Source organism: Argiope bruennichi, chromosome 3 (genome assembly GCF_947563725.1).
Source record: "Argiope bruennichi chromosome 3, qqArgBrue1.1, whole genome shotgun sequence".
NCBI lineage: Eukaryota > Metazoa > Arthropoda > Arachnida > Araneae > Araneidae > Argiope > Argiope bruennichi.
Window position 1 is genome coordinate 142459192 of NC_079153.1, and position 19793 is coordinate 142478984.

Genomic DNA, 19793 nt, shown 5'->3' on the forward strand with positions numbered 1-19793 from the left:
GTGAATGAAAGAAAACCCAAATAAAGGTCATTTGAAACTTTCATAACGATTCTTAAAAAATATTTTGAACAAATAGAAATAAAAAAAAATTCATCAATCTTTTTGATAATATTTCACCAACAATGAATTTTTTTAAGAAACATCTCTCTTTGGAAGAAAGCATACTGTTTCATTAAATGCGAGTTACTAAGAGTTCTGTACCTTTCAATTCTTCCTTAGAGAATTAGTCATTGGTCAATGAAATTCATAAATGTAAACGGTAGTTATTGGTAACTTCAAATTTTAGAAATCTCTATTTGTAGCGGAAATATTAAATAAATAATTGTTGAAAATAAATCCACTGAAGATGAAAGAAAGAAGCCCTATAGAAGTTCCTCACTTACCCGCAGAGCATTGAAAAAGTCAGGTAACATAATTTTTAACTTAAATATGTATTCTTTCATTCTATTAATAAATTTAAGATTAAAAAAAATTTAAGGAAAACAAAAACGCATGTTAATTTAACAGAAAATGGTAGCTTTCTTTATTTTTCTTGCAAATAAAATAAAGGATATCATAAATATATTTTACAAATTTCTTTACAATAGATCTTTTTGTCTTCAATATATCACGATTATAAAAATAAAGTTTTTATAAGATATTAATCATCATACTGTATGTAAATAAAAAATTCAGATTTGTTTTATAGTTAAATTTATTTTTAATTAGTGAGACTTTAACGTTTGAAAAATTATCTTGAACACTATAATAACATGTGTAAGGTTTTTATCATGATTAGAAGTGCATTTTAATTAAAATTGTTAGTGTTGTAAATCATTTCTTTGTGTTTAATTGTCAATTAATAAAAGCCATCCATACATGTCGATAGAGAAAAAAGTATGTGGATGCCCATTTTGTTTCCGTAGAAAGACTTTTTTGAAAAGTGGCTGGGTTTGTGCGTATGATGTGCCATTTTTTGGGCTACATTGCGAATACGCTTTTACGCAAACCGCAAATTTCATTCGAGGACCCACCACTCTGAACACAATCTGTTTTAAAAAGTAAGTAAATCTAATCCCTGGCATCTTGAAAGCCTTTATGATAAACAAGAATGATCTTAGATGTATATATTGTATTAAATAATCATGGTTTTTAAATAAGCTTTGGTAATTTCTTATTTGTTTTTCTTTCAAATTTACTAATTCATCTACTATAGATAATTGTCACCAGTCAAAATTCGTGCAAAATGGGCGTTTTCAAGCAAATTTTCAAGAAATTATTTGGAAATAGCTTACAAATCTATATGCATTAAATTCTTTCATTATTTTATATTAGCCTCAAGGCAATATAAAAACATCATTCTATTATTTAAGCAAAAATAACAAATTATTTTACCGGTCGCTCAGCAATCTTGATTTGACTTTCGAATTTAATTTAACAGCACAGTATTTGTGAATTTTAATTTAACAGCACAATGTGGATGGAAAAATAATATCGGACATATCTAATGAGTATGTTTCTTTCGCATATTGTTAATATAAAAGAAACAGCCTGACTTATGAATAAAGCTAATTAAAAGATAAAGAGCTTTTAACTAACAGATATTTTTACCTAATGGAGTCATGCAAAATATTCGAGGAGGCAATTCTTTTAGAAGCGAATATAATTAAAAGCATTAAATTGTTGATGTGGAATCAAAGCAGAATAAATTAAAACAGTTATGATACATCAAAAGTAACGAAAAATTCCCTAACTTCGGAAGGTGAGTAAATAAAAGTCGATCAATTAAAAGCTGTAATTTTTTTTCAATCTATTGCTTAGAAATAAAAATATTAAAAAATTAAAGTATATATATATATATATATATATATATATATATATATATATATAATTTCATAATAATCATCACACACACACACACACATGATGCTTCTTGAATAAATATTTCTAGAACTAAAGATTTCTTAGTCGAAAGTAATTTAGGATATTAGTCTAATTAAAGCATTATAATTTTTAATGAAAATTTCAATTTTCATGTTATAAATTTCACTGACAATCAAGTTGCTTTAGTTATTTCTGTCTACTTTCTTCTCATTCGTAATTGTATAAGTTAAGATAAAGTGTTTCTTAAGAAATTCTACATTCTCTAGATATAAATGATTCTATTGAATTTTAGATCCATTTTTGTATCTGAGTAAAGTTGCAGTATTTACAGGGATTTCTTAAAGAGCAAAACCCGGATTTATTTATAGTTTTTTTAACAGAATGGGACTGCCGAACATCGTACAAAATGTTTATATCTTATTATCATATAAAAATTGATAATGGTTCTTAAATGAGAAGTCGTTCGCTTTTAGGCATGTTACATAAAAAACGGTTACTGTCAGAGAAAAAATTCAAGTCAAGAAAGTGCTCGCTGTTTTTAAATCTTTGAAATTTTGATGATCTTTCAACTACAAATAAGTGTAATGGCAATGGCCTCATTATTATCAGTAAATTCTCTCAGTTTTCTATCTAAAGGCAAATCGGGATTACATCAATCCCTTAACGGTCAAAATTAAAAACGGTTTTGTAGTTATAAACCATCGAGATTGAAAACATGTTGCTATCTTCAGTATAAAAATTGGCCTTATAAGTATTTTCGTATAAATAAGAACTTAATTTTTGAATTATAGTTCCGAAATATCTCTTTAAAGAGTATAAAAGCTAAGATTCCTAGGATATAGTCACAGCCATGAGAACTTAATTTTTTTAGGAAATGAGCATAATTAGTAAGAAATAGCTTTATGATCTATGAATTCCTTCTCCTGTTGTGCCCATTTAAATCTAGATCCGTGAAAATCCTTAATTAAAAATTAAGAAGGTTTGATACATTTTTATAGATATTTTAATACATTGAGACTTTGTAAGCATTAGAATCTCTTAAGCACCTCTTCAAAACACCTCAACTCTCTTTCCCGGCTCAGAAAGCTGCGCCAACTATAAATAGTTGTTGATCGATATGGTAATAAGTCTTAAAGAATCCGAAGCACTGTGGCGAATACAAATTAATATTTCGTGTTATGAAGCGGAAATCATAATTTATCTCAACAGAACATCTCTCAGGGGAAACCATTTTGAATAGTTATTCAGATAAGCTCAGAGCGACTTCAGACAACATTTTATCACAAAAATCGAAAAGTCTTCCCTAGAATACAGCTAATTATTTACAATGAATGCAGAAATATATTTATTCTGGAATATTCTTGCAAATTTAACCTCTTTCCTTAATAAAGTAATTGTCTTAAACATTTAAATATATTTGATATACAGTGAAAACAAAGGGAACGTTTCAGATTTGCAACTTTTCAAGAAAGCATTTAAGTAAGAATCTCAAATTTTAATAATTATTACAAAGGCTAAATTCTACTTCAGTTAAGTTTCATTTTACATATAATAATCTGCGATGAAGTTTTGTCTCTTCATTTTCTGGATGGAGAGATAAATTTTTCCCTCCAAGAATCTTCTTTTCACATAACAAAAAATATATGAAAAACACTAAAGCCTTCGAAAATCTTCCATTCCGAAAACAATATGTTATCAAAAATCTCCAACTAAAGCTAGGGCGGAATGAAAAGTCAAGAGGATTATTTTCATGCTTAATTCATTTTTTTTCTGACTAAAAGAAAAAGATATAAAAAAATAGTAGCATTTAAAAAAAGCGAAGAAAATCCAGATCTCAAATTTTGCTTCAAATGCGCCAAGAAAATTTCAAAAATAATAAAGAAATGATTGTCCTGTTTTTAGCAGTTCTTAAGGAAGTTATGTGAATGATGCAAGAAAATAACTGTGCAGTGTCTCATTTAAATGTAGGTGTAGACATGGTGAACACAAGTACTAGCGTAAAACAAATGCACTGTCTTCAGCAATGTTAACACATAACATAAATAAGAGGAAATACTTTTGGAAAAATATATTAATACGGGATTTTATTTAATTTACGAAGGAGCATTCATTTAAATTTAATGACTGTCAATATCTAAATTTTGTTTGTAAATTATTCAAATGAAAGTGTAGCATTTTTTTACTCTGAAAAATTCTTGAAATAATTAAAACATATTATTTAAAGAAAACCAGGCTTTTCCACAAAGTGCTTGATATTATTTTTCTAAATCAAGAGTAATTTTTTAGTCTTATGATTCTAAAAAATGCTGCTACATTCAAATATAACTACATGGGACAAAAATAAATATAATTAACTACATATTCATGATTGTAGATAATCTGCAAATTCATTGCCATAATTATTTCATTTCAAGAACATGTATATCACATTTCTTTTACATTTTAGCAAGTATTATTATTAGAGGGGACTACAGAAATGTCGTTTGAGATGAAAAGGATCATTTCTACTTCCAAAAAGTGGCATTCACTAAGATCTTTCATTTATGTCTCTTGAAATTGTAAATGGCAAACAATTTCTTTAATTTGGCTTGCTATAAAACCAAGGTTTTTTTCTTGAGGGGAGATCATCTTGGAATGATGATTTTCCAAATTACTAGGGAGAAGTTAACTTAATTTGCGGCATAAGTGATATGACAAAAGAATGTTTAAAAGTTATGTATAACTTCTTTTCCTAATTAACAAAACTGTAATTTAACAAATAAACTTAAGGAAAATTAGTTATTAGTATGAAAATATTATTATATGTTTTAAAAGTTTGCTTGTATTAAAATGGATATGTTTTACATTTAAATTTAAAAGAAGCAGAACCTGTCGCTTTTTAGAATTTTTATATAAACAAACATGAATGCATCGTTATTAATTTACAAATAGTATTAAAAAATCCAAAAATATATTTTAACCGCTTAACTGTTTTGATCGTATACCATACGTGCATCGATTTATCGAATTTTGATAGTTGTAAGCAAAAATATCCATTCAATATAAAAATTACTTCGAATCAATAGGTAAGTCAAGTATTCAATGGATTTCCATTTGAATCAAAATAAGAAAATATTCCCAAAACAGAACGTGTCATCTGATTAGATAGTAAAGAAAATAAAACAGTTAAGTGGTTAAACTAGTTACAAATTTAATTCCTCAATGATTGTAAATTCGATCATGAAATTCTATAAACCTTTTCCTGCTTCATATTTTGGAAACGGCGTTCATTAATTATTATCTTTATGAAATTATCTTTCTTATGTATTTCACAAATTTAATTATTTTATTTATATGAATTTTTAGTAGTTTCTAATTTATTTCTTATTTCTTGGTAAATAAATGAAGAGTAAATTGAAATATTTTAAAACCATATATTTTGGAAAAACACAAAAAATTAAAATATACAATGTAAACAATAGTGCTACTGCTAAAGAATTTTTTTTAAGTAATTATGTTAGAAATTTGATGAATTCTGTAGTTAACACCTTAAATAACAAAACGATTGTTTTTAAGAGTTTTAATCACATTGTAATCTATATATCTTTAAATAAAGACTTGTTAATTATTTTCTTGCTAAACAGGTCAGAAAACGTACAAAAAAGGTTGCCTCGTATGGCATTGACTTTATTGAATCACTTCATTAATTATTTTGCTGCTGGTAACGAAGCGAATAAATTAGGGTAATAAAGTTTTGCAGAATACAAACTAGGAGTACTCTAATTCCGTAAATAACAATGCATTTTTACTCACTTATCGTCGAATTAATTATATTCTGAACTGACGCAATTCATTATTTCTTCAATTAACCATAAAGGTAGCTAAATAATTTATTTAATAACTTTTCGTTTTTATAATATTTTGTGCTAAATATTTATTTGTTTCTTAATGAGAAGGAATGCTTTGTTCACTGATTAATCAATGCATTTTCAATTCTGTTTAACGAATTGAGCATTGACTAATTCTAGAACAGCTGATTATGCTTATTATTTTATCCTTTGCAATTTAGTTTTGTTGTCATTCTTATAACAAATTTATTTTCATCTTAAAAGTCAGGAAGAGAAATATTGATACAAATGTTAATTAATATGACGATATGAACATTATTTATTCATGAAAATATTTCGGTACTGAGTATTTATTTGTTAACTCTCAGACATGCATGCATCTAATGTAAATAGCATAAAACATTGTTATTCATATATCATAAGAATCCAAATAAAATGTAAAACATTATTTTCATTTCAATGTTAAGTGTTCAATAATTGAGCAGTTGTCGCATTTTTTTATTGGCTTTGTAAATCAAATTAGGCAGAATTCGTTGCAGAATAATTTAACTTACTTGCTTTATCAGAAAAGAAAGATTGCATTAAAAATGGCAATTATGACAGCTTCTCAGAATAAATAAAAAATTATTTGGACAAAACTCTCCATACGGAAATGAAAAATACAAGCAAATATTTGAAATTGTAATACTTATCGATCTATTTATCGTCTTGAGTGTTACACTCCTAACCAGAGCTGAATACGGGCTTGACAGATATATATCACCCTTATTTCTGTTGTTTTGATAGAAAATATAGACTCAAATGTTTCACTTACTTTTGGTTGTTTCCATCTCAAATCGTCCAAACTTTTCTTACTCCTCCGATTCTGCTGATGTTGCAGAAAAGTAAAACTCTAGGGAGACAAATGGAAAAGAACATTTCAAAGACTCAAGATGCTTTTAGATACTGCAGGAAGTTATTGATGGGACCCAAGCTCGGTTTCTGGATGACATTTGATACAATTCCTGGAAAATAGATAGGGAGTCGGATCAAGTAATACTTTGGAAAAGTTGTGGAAGAGACAATTGTTTTTGTAAAAGTGGTGATAAGGCTATAGTTCCAAAAATAATGTTGGCTATGGTGCATCACTTTGGATTTTTTTTAACTATTTTATTTTAATAGCTGGGTTATGTCAGTTTTAGTGACAAAGCTGCACTGAAATTTTTTATATTTTTTTATTGAAGCTATAATAAGTGTATTTTATCACATAACGTGAATTAATTTAAAAGTGTTCAAGTTTACCAGCTGTATTAGTACTTTTTCTATATTTGGAAATCGTTTAAAAATCCATTTTAATGATTACATCCATTCCCCGTATAAGTATTTAAAAATGCATATATTGACATGAAGAAAATGAATTAGTCTTTAGAAAATGAATTTGTTCAAAGAGGAAATGAATAAAAGATGAGATATTCTTAACTTATTTAAGTTTTTATAGTGATAAAATGCAACTTTAAAATCCCAAAATAATGTAAGTATTCAGAAGTATGAGCATTTATGGTCTAAATTTCTCGAACTTTAGTGACTTAACATTAAAGTGTTTGACTGCTAATACTGAAATTAGTGTTTTAAATCTACTTAAAAACAAGAATTTTAGTTTTTTTAATTGTATTAATTCTCAATAATTGTTATAAGTAATAAAAGATACATTATTCCAATAGATATTGCTTACTATTTTGTTAATTAAATAATTGGATGACGTTTCTCGATTTTTTTTACGTGATTAATAAACAAGTTCATGTATATCGAGTTAAAAATACAAACTGAATAATTATCAAATGGATATCTAATTTAATTTACTTGAAGATAAATAATTTTGCTAATAAAATTAATTCAATATACGCCTCAGTATGAAAAATATAAAATTGGATCAGTATGAAAAAAATATAGCTTACAGAGAGTAGAGTGTAGTCTTAATGGAAGAACCAAAAATTTTGTTTTGTTAGGATATTTTTTTATGTCATTAAAAAAAAGTAAGGCTTAATTACTTTTTTACTTGTCTCCTCGAATCAAAATGAGAAAAGTTTTAATTAATCTTTACTCTTTATGGTTTGTAGAGCGTTAGTTGAAGTTTTGTAGCTTCAAACGTGTTAATTAAGTAACTTAGTAGAATTTTTAGACGATCATGTAATCTCGAATAACATTTTTCTACTTTGGAACAATTTTCAGAATAAAAAATTAAAAGAGATATTCCATACTGAATTGAAAAACGTTTTGATGCCTTTAGTCTTTTAATTTTCAAGCATTTTAATATCTTTATAGATGTGTAAAATTTATAATAATAAAGTGCAATAGTTCACAGAAAATGTCGATATGTATGAAGAAATGGAGTAAGGGGTGAATAATGGATCTTTGAATTCGAACTTTTAACATCGAGTCATTGCTATTGCTAAAAGATAAGCAACATTACAATTCAAATAAATAATGTTTTTGGTATGATTCCCATCATCTTAAGAATCATAATAGAGCATGATTATTCACGATTTTAAGAGCAATTTTTAAATAATAAAATTTAAGTTTAGAATTTATAAAGAAGAAATTAAGATTTTTAGACAAAATATAAAGGTGTTAATAAAACTTTATTATCGACAGGATCGTTTTTGCATTGTAGCCATTTCGAATGATAGTTCAATCAAATCTTTAAAAATTACCAATCAGTTCGAATGACCGTTCGAAATCAATCCCTTAAAAATCCTTTTAAAACTAAAAGTAGTGAAAAAAATTTGCCATCATTCTCATTCTGAAAAAAAGAATAATGATTTTAAATATATTTCTTCTCAATTAGAATTAAATGAGAAGTTGCTTTCTTAAAAATGAATACGAAGAGTATATGTATACGATCAGAAGTTTTCTATTACATTTCAGATAAATTGGATTCAAAGGAGAATTCTCCGCCTAGGGGATTCCTGGGTATCGAAGGACATTTTATAAAGTAGTGTTTGCTATCTAGGCTTTCCTTCTCCTGATAGTTTTATAATTTTAATTAGATATTTAAGATACAATGAAAAACTACAGTGACAATTGAAAAGGCTTCTATTTATCGTTTTCTAAACTCATGTGCCCTCTTAACAATCTCATAATAATTAAGTAAAGTATACAGAAATATTGAAGGCAACCTTTTTATTATCCGGTTTACATATGGCAGCGAATCCATATAAGCCCTGCATTTTCAAAATTATACTAACATTGAAACATACTAAAATAGAATATATGTAGTATCTGGGCTGAATGACATCCCATGCCTCAAACAATCAATTGGTTTCTTCATTAAGAACAGCTTTAATAGAATTTCCTATGATTCCACTTCATCTTTATATGCCTTAGAAACATTAATTCATTATTTTAATTAATTAATTCATTAAACATTATTTTTTCATGCTTCCTCAACATGGATATTGTTTTATTCTTTTTATTAAATGTGACTCATACATTTCAGCGTTTTTGTACTTTGTTTCTTCGCTTTTATGGGAAGGTTATTTCTTCTTTTCTTTTCGCTGTTAAGGAACACATCTGACATCTGTTAGCCTTGTGTCGTATTTGTTCGCCCACAAGACGCTAACTTGGGAATCATAAAAATTTAGTAAATTTAAGGTGATACTTGTATGAGAGAATAATATGAATTATGAACTTAAAATAAAAGGAACGTATACAGGACCAGAATTTCAGACTTCTAGGAGGGATACGATAAACCTAGACGATTCGGAATCATATAGAATGGGTGAATCGGAAATGATATCCAGACGTGGTGAATGCTCTACTCAGTATTGAGTATATTCAAAATTTTAAAACTGAAATTTTTAATATGGGAGTTGCTTGTTTATTGTATACTTACATCTAAATAGTCTTAAGCAGCGCTTCATATAACCAGCCAACGTTACAAGGCTTAGCCTGAAAAGTTTAAATTCAAGCTTTGAGCACAAATAATTTTTCCAAAAAATGAAGGAAATAGATTGGCATTTTTTCACCATAAACCAAATGGAATTTCGAAAAAGTGAAGTTTTTTATTCACTCTGATAGCTATCATCTTTATTTCCTGATGACTATAATATTTATAATTCCATTACCTTATAATCGCTAAAGATGGAGAGCTACTGATATCTGGTTTTGTGGTATTACTCGAAAGAAAAATTTATAGTACAACCCGATCTTTTCAACCATCCATTAACTAACACGTTTATTAACAACCCTTATCGTTCATTGTGGTGTGTACTGAAAACTATAAGAATTCGGATCATTTTATTTATCAAAATTAATTTCTTGCAAGCTTCTTCGTTAGAGTATGCTTATTATGCTTATTAATGTGACAGCATTGCCTGTTTATTTAAATATTTCAAAAGGCTTATCAAAGTGTTAAAACGGCAATAATTTATTTTTAAACAAGTGAAAAAGTAAGCAATTTTATATATGTTTGAATAAGACTCTACATACAAAAAAATAAATCATTTTTTGCAACAATGACTGAAAGTTGAGCTGGTATCAGAGAACAAAGGTATCAAAATTTTACATGAAACATATAATTATGTTTTTAATTTAAGATTTCTGATAATTATGATCACCAATTCAAAAATAGAGCATCTATTTCCATAGATTTCTGCATCTTAATAGAAATTTTCGAAACTTAACATTTTTTTTTTGCAAAATCGTGTTTTTCGAAGAAAATATTTAGATACGAATCACATTGTGATTACATATGAATATTTTTCAATCTTACCTACACATGAACGGGTCATTTTAATAAAAAATCATGAATGTACTTAGTTTAATATGTTATTCGAAATAATCTGTATTCATTTTACAGTTTATCTATTACTTATATTTTTGAATTTACTCTCAGTTTTACCATGGTTAAATCGGGTCCGAGATGTCTCATACTGACAATGTCATAGGTGATATTATCAGTATGAGAGCACATAAAAATAACTCTAATGCTTAGTTAAAAGAAAATGTCTTTTTTTTGTGTAAAATGGCATTTTTTTTAGGAAAGGCACTGTGTATATAAGCTTAAAAAGCAAAAATATTAAATATAGATATATCAGTAAAAGATGAAGTTAAAAGCACAAATCGAACCGAGGACCCACAACACATGCATCATTCACATTGTTCTGATCATTATACGGCATTGCCCACCCTTAGAAGTGGAAGTTAAACATACTAATAGTTATTAAAAAAATGCTTTTTTTTGCGTAAAATCGCGTTTTTTCAGGAAACTCATCTATGTAGATAAACTTATAAATCCAGCACCTTATCTAAATATAAAATCTGATCCAAATCTTTACAGCCGAGATTCACGAAATAAATAAATTTATATATACAAGAATGGCTCGTTTAAAGGTAATGTTGGAAATAAAGCGAGACCTCATTCAGTTAATGACTTTTTTTCAAAAGAATAGCAATTTAAATTAAATGAATGACAATAAATGAATTTGATTTTTATCAGTATAAGTTTAAAATAAATATTGTTTAGTTTTCAGTATTTTAATTTTAATATACTAGTAAAAATATCAGGCAAAGAAAATCGGTAGCCTCCATAAATCCAAGCACATAAAATGTTTCGTTCGAATTAATTTCTTCCGAAACAGTTTCAAAATCTATGTTTTTTAAAGACTGATCATAACTGCATATCTTTTGCTTTTATTGTTTCAAAAAATTATCGAAGGTAAGAATATAAAGCAAAAATAATTTTAAATTTTATAAATCATTAAAATACAGTTTTTTTAATATAATTTTGTATTAGATGAAAATAATGGCATAAAGTGAATGTCAATTACCTATTGAAAAATATGAAATTGTAAGGTTCAGTCTAGAACTTTGTGATTGATTTTGTTTATTTTGGGTCATTAACTAAAGAATAAACCGTGTATTTTCATATATAATATTTGAAAAGTATAAAACGAGGAGTATTAACTTCTGTATTATGTATTTACTAAAAGAAGAAAATCATAACAAAATTTGAACACATTTGAATTAAAGTATTTTTCATTACAATTTATTTAATGCACTGTACTTTTTATAATTCTTCCTAATATTAAATTTAAAAAATCCTGTTGAAAAAGAGAATGAAAAATCTTATTTGTTTTCCTTTCTTGCTTGCTTTCTGAGAATAAGTGGAAATGAAATACGATTTGAAAGGAGCACACGTAGATAAGAAACTATATTTTTCGCCGGCCTTTTTGCCAATTTATCCTCGAATCCTCAGCATTAAGTGCTCTTCTCTTTTCTTAAAATAAAAGGCTTTTTAAATTTTCATTTCTCCTTCTCTCAATTATCAGAAATCTAGAAGTATATCTGGTACAGGCGAAACAATGTCAGCGAGAGTGATCCGAAATAAATTCCTTTTGCTTGAGATATACATTTTCGGAAAGAGAAAAAATGATTTTGATACTTGAAGCATCGCATGACTTCATCCTCATTGTCTCCGGAGTAATTTTCGAGTTTTGAAACGGATGAGAACAGAAATGCAATCACGGAAGCTGAATGCTTAATGATGCTTTTAAGAATCTTCTGTCGTGAACGTAGTCATCTCTAAGATTTCTGATTAAGTAAATAAATTAGATATTCTTCTGACTGAATTGTAATGAAATTTCTAGGATAGAAATGACTCTTTATATAGCTATTGCTTCAGTTTCATTGGATTCTTCCGTACCATTGTCGTTTACCGTCATGTCTCCTAATTTAAAATTCACTAATTTATATAATGCAGTTATGAACAGATATTACTTCATGTAACGCTTTCAGTTTTTCTTGATTTTGGAGTTATATTTTTATTGTACTAAGATAGAATCATTAAAATACTATATTATCATAGATATGGCTCTAAAAATTCAATTCTATGCTATATGTTGAAAGAATTAAAATGATAGCACCTATTTCTTCAAAGGTCCATTTCATCTTCTATCAAGATACATATAGAACAATAAATATAATAATAAAACTTTTTCCTTTTTTTAATTGAAAGCTTCAGTAAGTAGAAATTCTGAAATAATCTGTGTTGTGCTGCCCAAAAATGATGGCTTATTGCAATAATGGTATTTTAAATATAGCTACGCAATACACATAAGTGTTTATAATAATTTATTGATATTATCGATAATTTAATATGATTTATGTATCATTTACTCATAAGTAGTTATTAAGTGAATTTCGAAAAATCATCGTCTCTTATTATGAGTCACTGTTAGATCATTCATATAGTACATGAATACTTACACACAAAAACTTTAAACAGCATCATTATAAAGTTGTAGTTTATTTTTGTTTGAGGATGACAAAAGTTAATTCTCAAATATCCTTTATTTTTTAATTACTAAATCTAAATAAAAAACTTCAACTAAAAATATTTCCAGCGAATCCAGTTTCAAAAAATTTCTCAGACGTATCATTATTGTGAAACATTTCAAAATTTGTTTCTATTCGTTATTTCAAAATTATGTTTATTGAATTACAACAAAAGTTATTACATTTGCTCTTACACTTCGAGGCTACGAAGAGAAATAACGCCTTCTGTCTCGAAATTTCGATATTAAAATAAATCTTCGTTCGTTTAAACATATTCCTCCCCGTAACTTGAAGTTTTGAACTGATTCTATGTTGTAGGCTTAATAAACAGTATTTCAGTTGCAAAGTTCAGTGAGAACAAATACATTTCTCAGGTTTGTTAATGATTAATAAAATTAAATGTGACAATAATTTATAAATATCATCAGATAGTTCTTTTAAATTCAAATGTCTTCAATTAATCCTGACTAAATATATATATATATACATAGTTAAAATCTGATGATTGGATTTCATAATAAATATTCTGCTTTAATGATTGTCCCTACTTCAACAGCAATTTGTAATTATGGTTTATTTGGTAAAATTAATGTCCTCCCGGGTATGTCATGCATTCAGTAAGCATGATTTCGAAAAATAGAAAATTTGAAACTCAATTGTCTCCATCCATAACCTCCCTCTATCATAATCTTGTTGAAAGCTTATTAACTATGGCTTAGGAATACTCATCATCTTTGCGCTCTGTAGTTTTTGGTTAGAAACGTGACATCAGGATTCTGTATTAAAAATTTCGTTGAAGTACAAAACATTCTAACTTTATTTAATTGTTTTAAAGTTGGTAAGTTTAGTTTAGAGTATTACACATTTAAAAAAAAAGAAGCCATTCAGAAGTATTCGATTTGAAAATATTTGAAAAATGAAGCGTCGACAGAATTTTTTTACTTTTGATTTCTAAAAGTTCAATTTAACAGACTGGTTCAATTAGAAAAAATAATAACAGATAATTCTGAAAGTTTCATTTAATATGTTATTTTGAATTAAACATTCAATGTTAAAATCCGCTCTAAAAAGTAAACAAAATCTCATAATGTTAAGAAAAAATTCAAAATATTTGTATGTATTAACTATGACTGTATATTCATAATTTCATGGAATAGTATGCAGCTTTCGAATATCACTGCTTTCATCTTATTAAAAAGTACTATTTTTGATCATTAAAGGATTAGTTTTTTTTAAAAATTTTTCATGAAGTTTAAGTGTTTAATTAAATAATAAATTATTTGTTATAATTACTAAGATTTATATGCTCAATTAACGAAGCATTTCCATGGAACTAATTCATTGAAAGGAATAAAGTATCAAATCAATGAAGTATATATTCTTTGCCATTAGCATAAATGAGTGTGTGTTGTAAAAGTATTCATAAGTCTATTAATAATATAAAGATTAAAAAATGAAATCAATACTTAATATAAATTTTCTATATTATTAGTAATTGAATAAAGACTGATGAAAATATTAAATTAATTTCTAAATTTTGCAGTGGTCAAATTTTTTTTTTTCTTTAACCACATTTCTGGCATTAAACTGCAACATTTCTATTGTTAGAATATCTAATTTTAAAGCAATAATAAAATAATGGACCCTTCGTTTCAACATTGTGTCATATATGCATTTAAATCATGCATGTCCCATTATTGTATAGTTATTTATTTTGTGTCAGAATCTGATGTATTGAATATTCAAGTGTTTTATCTTTTCTTTTTAGATGCTCTTTTTTCGTAAGAAATGCTTGTAATATTGTAAATCCACAACTTCAAAATTGAGCAGTACAGATAAAACTTAAAACTATCATTAGACAAAAATGCTTGTTTTTATTGTTTGAAAAAAATTCTAATAAGAATACAATATATAATTTCTCATAAGAATTAAAAAACGAATTAAAATAAATAAATGAAAGCTAAATTTAGGTACAAAATTAATAAATTACGTCGAACATTGTACATTGTTTAAAGGGCATGTTTAACTATCAAGTCAAATTTGGTTTATTTTAAAAGTGTATAACGAATTTCCTAGTATTAGCTTATTTGTAAATGAAAAATACTATTATTTCTTATATAATTTCTATAAGAATTAAACAATTTTTTTGAATAGCTGGTAAAAAAAAATGAATAACGGAACTACTGAATTACCATAAAAATGTCAAAGATTAAGTTTTACCTTCATACGTATCGTGAGGTTAAAATATTTTTCTTTTAATCTGCATAATTAAATGTGAACATTCAGTATGAGTGCATGCCCCTCTCCAAACAAATAATATTTCTCATGTTTGAGAGTAATATCAGCTTATGTGAACGAATTTCTCCCATATCACAATCTAAGTTATACAGTTAAATGAATGATGAAAGTATGAGAATTATCAGAAAGTTTACAACTTTAAATAGTTAAATAACAAATAATAATAATAAACATCATAATAATAAACATAAACAATAAACAAAAAAATTAATAAACATAAGAAAATAATAAACATAATAATAAAAATTATAATAAACATAAATTAATAATAATAATAATAATAAACATTAGTTAAATTTACAATTTTAAATAAAATGCACGGAAACTTAAAAAATTCAAACGAAATCTCTTGTGAATAAATTCTATTATTACGAGATTAAATTTTGGATTAACTCCAAATTATTTTTTTTCATTCGTATATATTTAACCAAAAGATTCAGGACCCTGAAGAGCAAAATAAGAATAATTTCCATTTAATAAAAGTTCATTTTTATTTGATTCTTCAATAATTAGGAAATAAAAGTGAAAACAAGGTATTAAATTGTTGCAAATCTCGATAAAAAATAAATATCCACATCTATTAAATGAATATGTCTCAAAAATTAACATTTAAACATTTTTTAGAAATCTAATGTGGAGTGTTAAATAAGTAGGTGAAAAAAACTGAAGCTCTCTCAATCTTATTTTCTTCGAAAATCTTTTTCTAGATTTAAGTCAAAACTTTTTTTTTCTTTTTTATTCCATCTATGATGTGAAAAGCCTATTTTTGCTTAACTACTGTTATGAAGATAAAGCCAAAACATTAATCACGCGAGAAAATGAAAAACACATTTTGTTAGTCTTTATGATGAATAGTTTCAGCTCCAACTGAGTCGAGGTCTGGGAGATAAGAATTTCGCAGAACGTGTTTCTATTCCCAGAGAGAGAATAAAAACACGTGCAATGTTAATGATCACCGAAAAGTTCTCCATGGTATGAATTCAAGAAAAATCCTTAGAACATTTTCTTTAAGATAAACATTTCTTACAAAATGAATGACGATCCGAAATTCCAGTGCGAAGCATTTTGCATGACAATGTAGTTCTTTTGCATGACAAAACGGTAGTTTTCTTACCGAATTTTAAGTTGTTGCTGGAAAAATAAATATCGCACGCGATTCCCCAATGAATGAACGCAGCAAACAGAACATATATAATATGTCTATAGAGTCCAAGGAGAAGAGAAATCCTGAAAAGCTGTTCTTGAAATGTCACATTCTTTTGTTTTGTAAAATGTTAAAGATGCAGTAGACGTATATTTTAAAAAACATATATCTTTTTCTCATATTTATGTTTTTTAAAGAATTGTTCAATTTAAACGCTTTTAGTTACATACTAGTACTCTGCATTTTATTAAAATTTAAAATACCATAAATAATAATTTTTCATATAAAATTTTAAGCTCTGTTTTCGAAGCAGACAAGTTATTGATTCTTTTGTACTAGATATATAGAATAAATGACAGATAATTTACTTAAATAAAGTGTTCGGAAACATGGTTTTTTGTTATTGTTGAGATCTCAAGAATTATTATTTATTGAATAAATATAATAGCGCAGTAATACAGAGCGATATAAAATAAATTTATTTCTTCACAAGTATTGCTACACTATCTTTAGGCCGCAGTAGTTTATTAGCCATCTCGCTCCATTTTCGTTCGATATTTGATGGCTTGGTACATTTTAATCTTGTCTTCTTGGGTCATAAGGTAGGCAGTTTCCAGAGTGAAACTTTCAGGGGATACAAAATTATGTCACATAATAATCTTTTGATTATTAATGAGGTTTAAGTTTTTTGAAGGTTCAGTTAAGAGCAGCTTACTACTCTTCATTACGTTTGAAACTGTTTCCCTACATGACATTTAAGTTTCATGATTGATACTCAAACTCTATACTGATTTCTGTTCTAAAAATCGTCATATAGCATTGTTGTTGACTTATTTGTATATGACATTTGGCCAAATTCATAAGTAGATAATCCAGTATAAACAGGAAATGTGACAGATATTATTGACAAAAGCGAATTTCAAATATCTAGATATCGCAAGAGATAGAGGTTTCATTTTTTAAAATTCCAATTTATGGCTAAAAATTGTTTTCACTGGAAACTTTTGGATAAATGTGACCCTTGTATGTATTTTGCATTTATTAAAATATCTGGAACTCATTGAAGAGTTGATCTGAAATGAGCAAGCCATTCTTTAAGAAAGAGCCAATCGATCAGTCAGAATTTTTAGTAGTGTTGATTATGAGCACCATCAGGAAAGAACTTCTGACTCACCCTCTGAAGAACTGTGACACATATTTACATATGTATATTTTGGCTATATAATTCTTGTGATAAATGGTCAAAGTTTGGGAACAGGTTTTTTTTACTCTTATTATTTTTTTATTGCATCTTGCGTGTGTTTTTCTTTGCTTTGTGACATTATTTCAACGTATCATTCAAACTTTTCTCAATGATGCTTAATGAGTTCACCTTTTCTCTACATATGCGTAAATGCTACACATTTTTTCTATATAAATTTTAAACATCTATTTAATATCTTCCCCAGCGGGAGCGGTCTCCCTACAACGTTTTCGCGTATTCTCTCATAAAGGTATCATAAAAGAGAATTGACGTCGATCCATGGTATTGATGTATAATAGGAAATATTCACGTTTCTGGTGAATTTAACATTTTTACCGAATCTTTATAGTTCATTTTTGGCTTGAGTTGACTAGTATTCGAAAATAGAAATTGTGTTTCAGACTTTTTTATTTTAACCGATTGAAACAAAAATTTGACACAAAACTCCATTGATAGTCACATATCAAATTTGATACATTTAATCAATTGCAATTTTGAACTATCGCATTTGCATGTTTCTGAAAGCATATCAACAAAGGGCGATCACCCCTCGTTGAATTTGGTTTAACATTTTATAGGTGCCTACTCAATAAATGTTAAATCTCTTCATCGATTTTTATCTGTTCTGCTCAGTTTTTTTTTACCTTGTTTATTTTGTAGACAGACTTCCTTTGAATATATTTTGTTCAAAATTTAATAGAAATTGACACATTGAATGTAAAAAACTTAAACCAAATTTCATCTTTCCAGTTAGAATCGTTTTTGAGTTATCTTTATGACAGAAAAACAAACATAACGCCGATAGTGTGTTTTTGAACTCGGGGAGGTATAGAGATTCATCAAAATCTAGAATTCGAATTTTTTGACAATGGCAATATTTTCTCTATACTTTTCACGCGAATCTGGATGAAATATTCATAACTAGTGACTAGAGAATAGTATCAACTATTCTAAAATGCTTTTTTTGTATAAATATTTTCAAGATATCTCATTTAATGTTGCATCTCAAAAATGTATTTTATTTCCTTTTTAGAATAAACGATATGATGATTTCTTTTTTATATCAGTTAAGCCAAATCTTAATAATTTTACTATAAAATAAACAAAACTCAGATGTTCTGAGAAGCAATGTGATTAGAGAATTAAATTGTAAAATTTAATTCCAAAACAAGAAACCGATATTTTAATTAAAATACTTTAAACTTTAATTATGGAATAGCTAACAATCTGTAAGTTAAAGTTGGGATAGAATAAATAAGTAGGTGTGGTCTGTCTGAAGAGATGAAACCTCGTAACTCTAGTTTGTCAGGGAATTTACAAAGTGTTTCATTCAATTCTGTAGCAGCCTTTTTCGTTATATCACAAGGTGGGCCTCTCGTTCTCTCGTATATTCTATATGATTCAGTAGGATTAATAAGCCAAATCTTCCATGTATTCAAAATCCGCGCTAAATACTAGCCATGCGTCATGAAACACGCTATGTGCATCATGTGTTACCGGACACTTAAATGAAAACATCTGTATTTTCAGTTTATGATGCACAGATTATAGAAAAAGGGGCGCGATTAAAAGCACCCCATCCCGTAGATTTGATTATGTAAAAAAGAAAAAAAAATGGATCATTTCTAACTTTTCTCCATTTGAAGATGTAATTGTAATCTTGCTGCAAGCAGATTCTTAATTCATTTGTTAACAAACACCGCTTTATATGACTTGTGATGTCAACGCTTTATACCAATATGGAAGGCTGACTATTTCGCACTATTATGAGATATAAATTTTTAAGAGATTCATTCTTAAAATGAGTTGTAATGTGGTGATAGTTAATAAGTGCAATGGTTTGAAACAAATTTTGTTTAAAAAGGAATGGATTCAATGTGATCATAAAACACACACAAAAAAAAGTGACTAAAGAATGAACCGAATGACGGATCAATGAAATTGCCAATATTCCAATTGAAATATTCACATTCTGAAAACAATATTGCAGAATATATACATTAAATTATAAAAATCAAGAAATCATTTTTATATTCACTTCTCTGCACCATTGCATTTGCACCTATACACTTATAATGCTAATGTATAAATTTCTTGCAAATTT

General features: G+C 27.2%; 1 protein-coding gene across 1 annotated transcript in view; it reads left to right on the plus strand.

Annotated features, from left to right (window-relative positions):
* LOC129963316 (tachykinin-like peptides receptor 99D) overlaps positions 1–19793 on the plus strand; it is a 114652-nt gene that overhangs the window by 31456 nt on the left and 63403 nt on the right. The window lies entirely within an intron of this gene.